The sequence below is a fragment of the Psammomys obesus genome, unplaced genomic scaffold, assembly GCF_907164565.1.
Source record: "Psammomys obesus unplaced genomic scaffold, mPsaObe1.curated_primary_1811, whole genome shotgun sequence".
NCBI classification, from domain to species: Eukaryota; Metazoa; Chordata; class Mammalia; order Rodentia; family Muridae; genus Psammomys; species Psammomys obesus.
In genome coordinates this window covers 1,829,361-1,839,404 of record NW_026596162.1, presented here as the reverse complement: position 1 = coordinate 1,839,404, position 10,044 = coordinate 1,829,361, and positions in this window count along the sequence as shown.

The following is a 10,044-nucleotide window of genomic DNA, read 5'->3' as shown; positions in this document are numbered from 1 at the left end:
TAAATAAATAAATAAATAAATAAATAAATAAATAAATAAATAAATAATGTGGGTAAAAAACAAAATACCTTTCACAAAACTCTACTTCTCAAAGGGTAGCTAGATTGTTTTCACCACCATGAATATCTCAGAGAACGTCCTCTTTCTTTTCTTTTCTTTTCTTTTCTTTTCTTTTCTTTTCTTTTCTTTCTTCTCTTTCTTTCTTTTTTTTTTTTTTTTTTCATTTAGTCCAGGAGCTGAAAAAGAAGGGAACAGAGAATTTGCCTAGTTTCTTCTTTTTGAAGGAGAGCAGATGCTAGTTGCTGCTTGGCATAAACCCCAAACCTACTGATTAAATAACAAAACCATGTGCAGCCAGCAGACAAATGAATTGGTTTCCTTACTACAGCACTTCCAGTCAGTCAGAAAAGGTGAGCTGGGATGAGTGATCTGTTCTCTGGGGCCTGGAAGTAGCTTGTGAGCTTTTGGGTGCAGCCCCTTAGTCCATGTATCATCAAGAAGAAAAGCACGTTTTTAAGAGACGTTCAAATCTTACATGAGAATAAATGGGTGGCTAGGCTGAAATGGGCCCTGCTAGAGAGAGAAAGCGTTCATTTAAATACCTGATTTATATTCAAATTCTTTCCATCAAAGACCTGGCTCCAGCAAGAGGAACAGCACAGACATTTCTGGTGTGCCTGTATAGTGGCCTCAACATCCCCTGCCACCATATCCAAAAGCCATAATTGGCTCTGAGGGTTGGGCATCAGGTTACGGGTTCCAGGGTGACACATGGTCCCATTCAGAGGAAACTGGAGTTGCCCCAAGGCTGCTTTCTGCTGGCTCAGGGCCTGCAGTTCCTCAGTCACAGCTAGGTGGGACCAGAGGCTGTGCCCTGGGCTGGAGGCTGAGGCACTGGGAGAACCACGATCCAGTTGCTGGCTCATCAACACTTCCCTCCACTCTGTCCTCCTCCCTGGCTCCCTCCTGGCTGTCTGCTGCTCTTTTCCTATCCCTCAGTAACAGATATCCTAGCGTTCCTGCCAGAACCCAAGACAGCAAGTGAAGAGCCAGCTGCTGTGGGCAAGTCTGTTCTGGCTCGTAACTGTTGTTTTCATTCAGAATTCTCTAAGAATCTTAGTTCCCTTTCAATCTCCCCACTAGGTGGTCTTTGCTAGGCTTCTGGACCTCTGAGGCAAGCAAGTGGGAATGACTTTAGGCCACTTCTCCACAGGGAGACACGTCCCCAAGGCACAGGGAGTCTGAGAGTGGAAAATGGAGTGTTTGTGGCTTCTTCAGGGGAAGGCCACACCCTGCTCTACCCTTAACCAAGTGCCTTCGACCCAAGAGATCATATGCGAAAAGGCAAAAGAGGAACACACAAAACAGTGACACGAACAAGTCCTATCCCTGTGCCTGGCACACACGTAGTCCAGTGTCAGCTGAATAGAGTTGCTTGAAACCATCGCCTCACTGATGTGTGAACTCCTTCACTGTGTTCTGCTTTGAAAAGGTCAAGTTCCTTGTATTGCAGAGCCTGTTCTGGGGAGGAGTCCTCTTGATGGTTACACACACACATGCACACAGACACCACACACCACACACCATTTTGTTGATCGAGAATATTAACAAACATTTCGTTTTCAGAAGTCAAAAACTCATATCAAGAAGATAAACAAATTCTATGGAAACTCTTTATTTTCCTTCTTATTATTTCGAGATAGGATCTCTCTATTACTTAACTCTGGTTGTCCTGAAACTCACTACATAGACCAGGGTGGCTTCAAATTCACAGAGATCCACCTGCTTTTGCCTCCTTAGTACTGGGATTAAAGGCGTGCAATAATCTTTTAAAAACCATTTGCTTGTGGTAAAACACAGAATGTGAAATTTACAATTTTACCAGCTTTAAGCATGTACGTAGTTCATCAGGATTAGATAAAGTCACAGAGCTGCAGGTGGAGCACTTGCCTGGCGTGCTCAGGGCCCTGGGTTCACCCTTAGGCTCACAAGGCTGCACAGGGAAGTCTGAGAAATCCAGAGAAACAAATGTACATATGTGTATATTCGCATGTATGTGTACATGCTTATGTAAATGCTCATGCTTCCATGACTGTACGGACGTTGCCACCATCCATCTCCAGAACGCCCTAGCCTTCCTAACCTAACCTCTGTATCTATTAACATTGGCACCAAATCCTGGCAACGACCGGCTCCAGTCTCTGTGAACATGACTCTTAAAGCGCCTCATGTAAGTGCAAGGAAAAGTTACTTTGTTCTTTTTCTAATCCAGAAAATCTTTTAATGACCAAAGAGGTGATTATTTTTGAATCACAGAATTGACATTTCCGTTAATCCACTCACAGGCACAGAAGATCCTGGTGCCCCACCCCCACCCCCATTACCATGATCAGCTTTTTTTTTTTGGGGGGGGGATGGAAACAAGTGTCCGAGCAAGTCACCGTTCCTGAGGAGGTGGAGGGAAGAGGCACTGGGCTGTAAGCATCTGCCTGCAAAGCAGATCCCGGCTGACAGAGGCTCCCCCTTCGCTCAAGGCAGACAAGGGGTTTGGCCCTGACTTTCTCCCTCTTTTCTTCCCTCAAGCCTTGTTTCTTCTCACCTGTTAGAAACTTTTTTGTTCCTATCAGAGGTAGTTAGCCTGGCAAGGATTCATATTTTCTGATCCTTCCTCTTTGCACCAGTTAGCCAGTCGCATCAGCCTGTGAATCTGAGCTCCCAGCAGTGGGATGAGATGTAGTCACCACTTACATAACGGATAAAAGAGGAGAGCTTTCTTGGCCAAGTGTGCTTTTGCTGGCCTGGTTTGGGTCTTTTTGTACACCTTCAAAAAAATGCCTTGGCAAGCTAATTTCCCTTTGTTCTGTGTTCCTCTGTGTGACACGGAGACTCTTCTTTGTTTCAGCATTTGGCCTGTTCAAATCTCTCCAGTGTCTTGAGATATCTTCTCCACCCAGCTCCTGCCCACCTCCTAGCCTGCCACTCCTCCCTCCTTCCCTTCCTTCATCTCATCCAAATCTTCACACCCTTCCCGGGGATGGAAGCGCACAGACATTCGCCACACTTGGGGTTGAATCACGGCCCCTCAAATTTCCACTGTGAAGCCTTCCCTTGCACAGTCTTGGAAGCAGTAAGTAGTGCTTACAGCCAGCACCTTTACCGATTGAGGAAGGTGAAATGAAGTCCCTGGGGTTCTTGGATGTGTATGGCTGGTATCCTTAAAGGAAAAGGGGGGGGGGGATCAACAATATGGCTGGTGTCTTTATAGGAAAGAGATGTGGATCTGGATACCTAGATCCAGGACGGGTCATGAGCAGTCATAGCAAGAGGCCTACCAGCCAAGGAGAGAAGCCTTGCAAAGCCCAAGCTAGTGCTGTCACTTCCCAAGGAAGTAAACGTCTGTGTTGGCTTGTGTGTGTGTGTGTGTGTGTGTGTGTGTGTGTGTATGTGGTTGTTGTGCTATATGGTGGTGTGTGAGAGAGAGAGAGAGAGAGACATGTATGTGTGTGTGTGTGTGTGTGTGTATGTATGTATGTGGTTGTTGTGCTATATGGTGGTGTGTGAGAGAGAGAGAGAGAGAGACATGTATGTGTGTGTGTGTGTGTGTGTGTATGTATGTATGTGGTTGTTGTGCTATATGGTGGTGTGTGTGAGAGAGAGAGAGAGACATGTGTGTGGTATGTGTGGAATGTGATGTGACAGCAGACACACACCAATGCCAAATCCTAGTTGATTGCATCTTCTATTCTGCTCACACACTTTCAAGGGTCCTTCAGGGTCCCATCTGAAATCATCACCCGTATGGCCCGTCTTCCCCAAGATTGTCTCCAAAGTGCTGGGGGCCACAAGGGGACATCCTTCCTGGTTACACACACTCCCGGGACACCTCTTAGTGTCCTGGACTTCTACTTACCCACGTAGAACACTTCTATCTCCCAGCACCTTGGATGGGGCACCCGGCTGCCTGCCGGGCTTTTGTCATGCTTGTTCCATAGTGGTCTCCAGCACGGTCTGACTTCTTCCAATCACATGTTCCATCTCTCTTGCTCATTCCAGCCAGCCATTCTTTTTTCCAAACCACAAACCGGGCAGCCGCTCTCGCTTCTTCCTTCAACCCTCCAGAGCAAACACCAAGTCCTGTTAATTTTATTTCAAGGAGATTTTAAGAATCCTTTTAGTGGTTCCCTGTCACTCACTGGAGGACATTTGAACTCATGAACTGGTACACATGGTAGAAGACCAGACAGCTGATCTCCTCTAGTTCACCTTGTGTCTCTGACTCTGGCTCTGCCCCAGGCACATCCGTGCCTGTGGCTCTGGAACACTCGGCTCGTATATTAGCTGCTTTTCTCATTTCTGTGACAAAATACCTGGCAAAAGCAGCATAAAGCAGGGAGATTTTAGTTTGACTCTCAAGTCAAGGCTGGGACTATATGGGGATGGGTAGGGCCATCAGGTCATGTGCTTATAGTCAGGAAGCAGAGAAACATGAACATTGGCGTTTCTTTTGTAGTCTGTGACTCTAATCCATGGGTGCTGCCACCCATACTTAGGGTGTGAAGGAATTAAAACTATAACAGGGCTAACTCCATTTTGTTTCTCTGACTCTATCTTAAGTTGACTCTCCTTAGAGTAACTTGGCCCCCACCTTTGGGTTCTGAGAAAAACCACCTGCCTCCACCCCACAGATTGTTGTGAATACCCAGAATGTGTTAATAGATAACTGTAATCATGCCTCCACTCCACAGGTTGTCATAAATACCACAGAATGTGTTAATGGGTCCTCCATCCAGCAGGCTGTCTTACAGATATCTTTCCGTTTGACCAGGTGGCTCAGACCAATCAGCTTAAAGGTTACCTCACTTGTTGAACCCTTACCCAATTTTACCTAATCCTGTTGGAATTCCCCGCTTGTGGTTTTTCCCTTTAAAAACTCTGCCCTCCTGAGACTCTTTTCTGAACTGCTGCATCAGGGATGATTGATGGCCTGAGTTCGAGCTTGGATAAAGACCCTTGTGTGTTTTCATCAGACTTGTGTTTCTGGTGTCTCATGATCTAGGCATAACAGTTGGGTCCTCCCTGCTCAGTTAACACTCTCTGGAAATACTGACACACTCTGAGGTGTGCTTTCATGGTGAGTCTAAATCTCATCAAGATAACAATTAATGTAAACCACTCTCGCCCATTGCTGGGCTGCTTTTCTCGCCTGCCATCTTCTCCCAGACTCCTCCTGCCAGTGGAGGCATCCATCTCTAGAAAGGCTCCCTTGAATTCCCAGGGTGTGCTTGGCACTCCTTCACCCTTCACCATTGCAATCATGCTCTCACTGTCTTCCTTTAAAAAAATATATATTGTAAGATTTATCCTTCAACAATCTCATACACATACGGATTCTACCCCAGTCCCTCCCTTTCCAACTTCATGTCCTCTCTCTCTCTCATTTTCAATAACCCACAGAATCCAACTAGTGCAGCCTGCATGAGCATGGACACCTACTTGAAGAAAAATGACACTTCCTCAGCAGCCATTAGGTGTCAACAGCCCCAGGCTAAAGGTGGAACCTCTAAAACTAGCCTCCAACTGTCCTGTGTTGTTGGCTGGTTTGGTCTTATGCAGGTCATGCCACCGTAGCTGCTGTGAGGTCCTGAGGGCCACAGCCATCACAGCAGGAGACAGCAATACACAGCACTCCGCCTCCCCAGCCCTTGAATTTTTCCTACCTCAGCCTCTGCAATGTTCTTTGGGTCGTTTGGAGGTTGATGTACATGTCTCGTTTAGAGCTGAGCACTTATCCTCAGCACTGTGACCAGCTGTGAGTCTCTGTGTTGACTCCAGAGCCATGAATGTTAATTTTCTGTTGTTAATAAGCCTCCCAGGCTGTGGTATTTTGATACAACAACCCAAAGAGACTAAGTTAATGAGTTTAGAGTAGAAGCCATGCTTGGATTACTTCTTGATGTCCAGTACTTAGTGGGAGGAATAATACAGAGACGATTGCCATGTAAAATGGAACAGAATAGAACCGAACCTCCCATCAGCCCTGCTGGCCCGTCAGTGGCAACACATTTAAGCCTCCTGGTTCAGGGTTTGTTCCTGTCCTGCCTCAGACTGGCCTTGGAGGGATGTTTAGTGGGTCAGTGCATAACCCCCTCTCATAAGCAATATATTTTTCATGGGCTCTATCAAACAGCAGATAATCTGAACTTCCTTGGGGCCTTCGCTCTGTAGGTGAGTATTCAAATGAGAACACATCCACCTTTCTTTGCTTAGCCTCTATAATAAAATCGACAGGCCACTTGCTGATTTAAGACCAGTGCACTCTTCATCACTTTAGAATTCATGTAGCTCATTGTGTTTTTATGGTCATAGCCCAAGTGCCACTAAGAAAGCACACAAGAGTTTATTTATTGCATGGAAGCCAGCCTTCTGGGAACTGTGAACCATACTTTATGAAGCAAAAAGAGACACCAAGGGTGATATCAAGGGAGCTGTCATAAATAAAACACTGACATTTCTTGACTTAGGCTGGGGTTATAGGCAAATAAACCAATCACGAGCCATCAGTGTGTTTAAGACAACCAACCTTCTAACACCCCAACTTAGTAACATGCCCTGCGGACGCTGGTGATTCCTGTTGGTTTTTCTAGTCAGCACTTGGAGGTTGAAGTGAGCAAATCTCTGTGAGTTCAAGGCCAGTTGGGTTTACATAGCAAGTTTCAGGGCAGTCAGGGGTACATAGTGAGACCCAGTCTCAACAACAAAATAATAATGCACATACATCACAGTGCACTTGCATGTTTTCTTGCCAGTGGGTGTGTGGAACTCTTACACAGTGCTGCTGTAGACCTGTCAGACGCAGGAGTGGGAGCCACTAGTCTCCTTGAAGGGCTGAGCTGTGCCACATCATCACCAGCAGCTAGACATCCAGAGCCTGGGGCTTCCCCCTCTCTCCTGCAGCCACTGCTGGCAACGCCTTTGCTTTAGGCCTCCTTGCTCTTGAGGGCCTGTTCCCTAGCTTGGCTTTGCTTTTAACAAAGTCTGAAGAAATGAGAAGTTTTTAGTTTGGACCCTTCTTTCCCCAACCTCTTTTCTTCTTCTCTCCCTCTCTTCTCCCTCCCCCTTTCTCAATTCCTTTCTCCCTTCCTCTCTTCTCTCTTCCTTCCTTTCCATCTCTCCTTTTGCCTTCTTTTCTGACCCTCTTCTTCTTCTTTATTCCCTCCCTCCTGCCCTCCCTCCTGTTGTGGGATTCTTATCAAAGAGATGGGATAGAAAGGCTTCTTAAGGAAAACACCCTTTACTTATGCCAGCAGACTTGACCAAATTTTATTCAGAAGAACCAAGTAAGGGCTTTTATGGAAGTTTTGTTTTTTTGTCCCCCATATATGATAACATAATTTTATTAATTACTTTAAAACCCAAAAATGGGATTGTAAAGATGCATGCCAGGTATGCAGAAGGGTGGACCACTTGGGGAACCACTTGGAAGATGTAGCCAGGCAAGCATTTTGGCAGAGACTAGATCACATGGTGGTCTCTTTGTCCTTGTCCCAAGGATTCTTGGCAGAGTTACTAAGTATGGAGAGGGTTATAGCAGGGAATGGTGAAGTTCAAGAACATTCCAAGGTATTGTTTGTCCAGCAAGCATGGTTATGTTTTATTTTTCTTTTTCCTAGCTCCCAGGGACCCTACCACATTTATTTCCTCATTCCCTCCTACTTTTCTTCTTCTCTCCCTCCCTCTTTTTTCCTTCCTCCCTCCTTCCTTTCCTTTTTCTCCTTCTTTGCCCTTTCCTCTCTTCCCTTCCTTTTTCTTTCTCTCCTACCTTCCTTTTCTTTCCCCTTTTTCTTCTCTCACCCCTTCCTTCTCCTTTATTTGCTTTTGTAAAGAACTTCTTTTTTCCAGAATTAACTTCTTTTGCCATTTTCATCATGATAAAACAGGTGTCACACAGTTTATCATGTGGTACTGCCTTCATGCTCATGCTCACAGTCAGTGTGGCATGGGTACATTTGTGTTGTTCTGCCATCCAGATTGCTTTCTGGTTTGTTTGTTTGGTTTTTCAAGACGGGTTTTCTCTGTGTAGCTTTGGCTGTCCTGGACTAGCTTTGTAGACCAGGCTGGACATGAACTCACAGTGATCATCCTGCCTTTGCCTACTGAGTGCTGGGAGTACAGGCATATGCCACCATGTCTGGCTTTCTGTCTGTTAATTTCTTTCGCGCATTCTTTCTACATTTTTTTTTTTTTTTTTTTTTTTTTTAGTAACTTACAGGAATTCTTTATTCATCATAGACTGGAATCCTTGTCTAATACATAAATTACAAACACATTTCCCCATTGTCTTTTGCATTTTTGAGTCCTAACTGTCCCCCAAAAGGCTTAGGTGTTAAAGGCTTGGTGCTATTGCAGGATGATGTCACCCTTAGAGGCGGAGCATGAAGTCTTTAGGTCATAGAGTGCATTCCCTTTAAGGAGGTGGGCCCTGGCTTCTCTTCCTCTCTCATTCCTTGGCCATAGCTAGTGGTTCTGCTCTGCTGTTGTGTGTCGCCTCAGACAGGACCAAAGCAGCAGGGGCAGTTAGCATGGATGGGGACCTCTGAACCCAGACTAATCCCTTCTTCTTTGCCCGTGGATTTATCTGAGGTATTTCTTCCAGTGCACAGACACTGATTACAGGAGACTTCCTTCCCAACGATGATGGGTATTTCTTAACCTTACTGTCATCCAATTTGTGATATTTTTCTTTTGGGTTAGTGCCTTCCAAGTCAGCATCCTTCTCCAGTGGAGTTTTATTTATTTAAATAATGTATACTGGGGACTGAATTTAGGACCTTATATTGCTAGGCGGGTATGTTAGAGCAGCTCTTCCTTCTTATTCACAAATTTAATATTTAATTTTTTGCTTGTCTTTATTTTTATTAGCATATAGTAATTTCACAGAGTAACTAGTTACCTTGCAGCATTTCCATACATATGGAATAAAGTCCTTCAATCTAATTTACATTCTTTATATATTAGGAAACAGGATCTTTCAAAGTTGTCCATCTTGGCCTTGAAACTTAGTGGATAGACCAGGTTAGGACCTGAATTTGTGATCTACATGTATCAACCTGTGAGTAGCTGGGATTACAACTCTCCTCCCAGGCCCAGCCTCCTATAAAAGGTTTAAAACCCACATTGACCCAGTAAGCACCAGTATTTTGGTGCCTATTTTGAGGCACTAAAATGAAGCAGTGTTATTGTTTTGTTTTGATTTTTTTCAGACTCGGTCTTCTCTTCTGTACAATGCCTGTACTGTCCACATCATTTCCCTAGGGTGTATGTGGGATGAGTCTCATCATTTCCTGACGTTTGAACATCAGTCCTGAACTGGGAATAATGGGTCTGAGGCAGGCATGTGCTATTCTCAGATCCACTGGCATCCCAGTGGTGTGGGACCTGAAGAGTGGAAGGGTGGCATCTTTGGGAAGAGCCAGCTCAGAGAGATGGTGATGAGGACAGAAGGAAAACATGGATGAGTCTGCAGCTCCAGCTGCATTCCACATAGTGGTAGGGTATGGGACAGAGCTGGCGAGCAAGACCCTGTGAGCAGAGCACGAGGAAGCAGAAGCAGCTCTGGCAAGGATCCCCGCAGCCTCCTGCCGCTCTGTGGTGCATGGGAGAGGCGCAAGGCTGTGCCAAACGGCTTCACACACCACACCTCTGGCACCCAGTGTTTGGTATTGACCATAGACTGTACAGAGCCTGCCTTTCCTGGACGAAAGAAATGTAAAAACGAGTACCATAGAACTTGTGTGTGTGCGTGTGTGGGGGGGGCAGGGCAAGTGCTGGCATGTGAGGGTAGAGCCCTAAGGTACTCAAAGCTAGGGCATAGTATCCCAAGAAGGAACGGCACCTGCTCTTCTACCCTCCCTCTCTCTCCGAGATGAGAATTTGAAGCATACAATATAAGGCAAACAAGGTTTCTCTGGGTAACAGCCCTGGCTGTCCTGGAACTCTCTTTGTAAACCACGTTTGTCTGGAACTCCCAGGCTGGCCTCTGCCTCC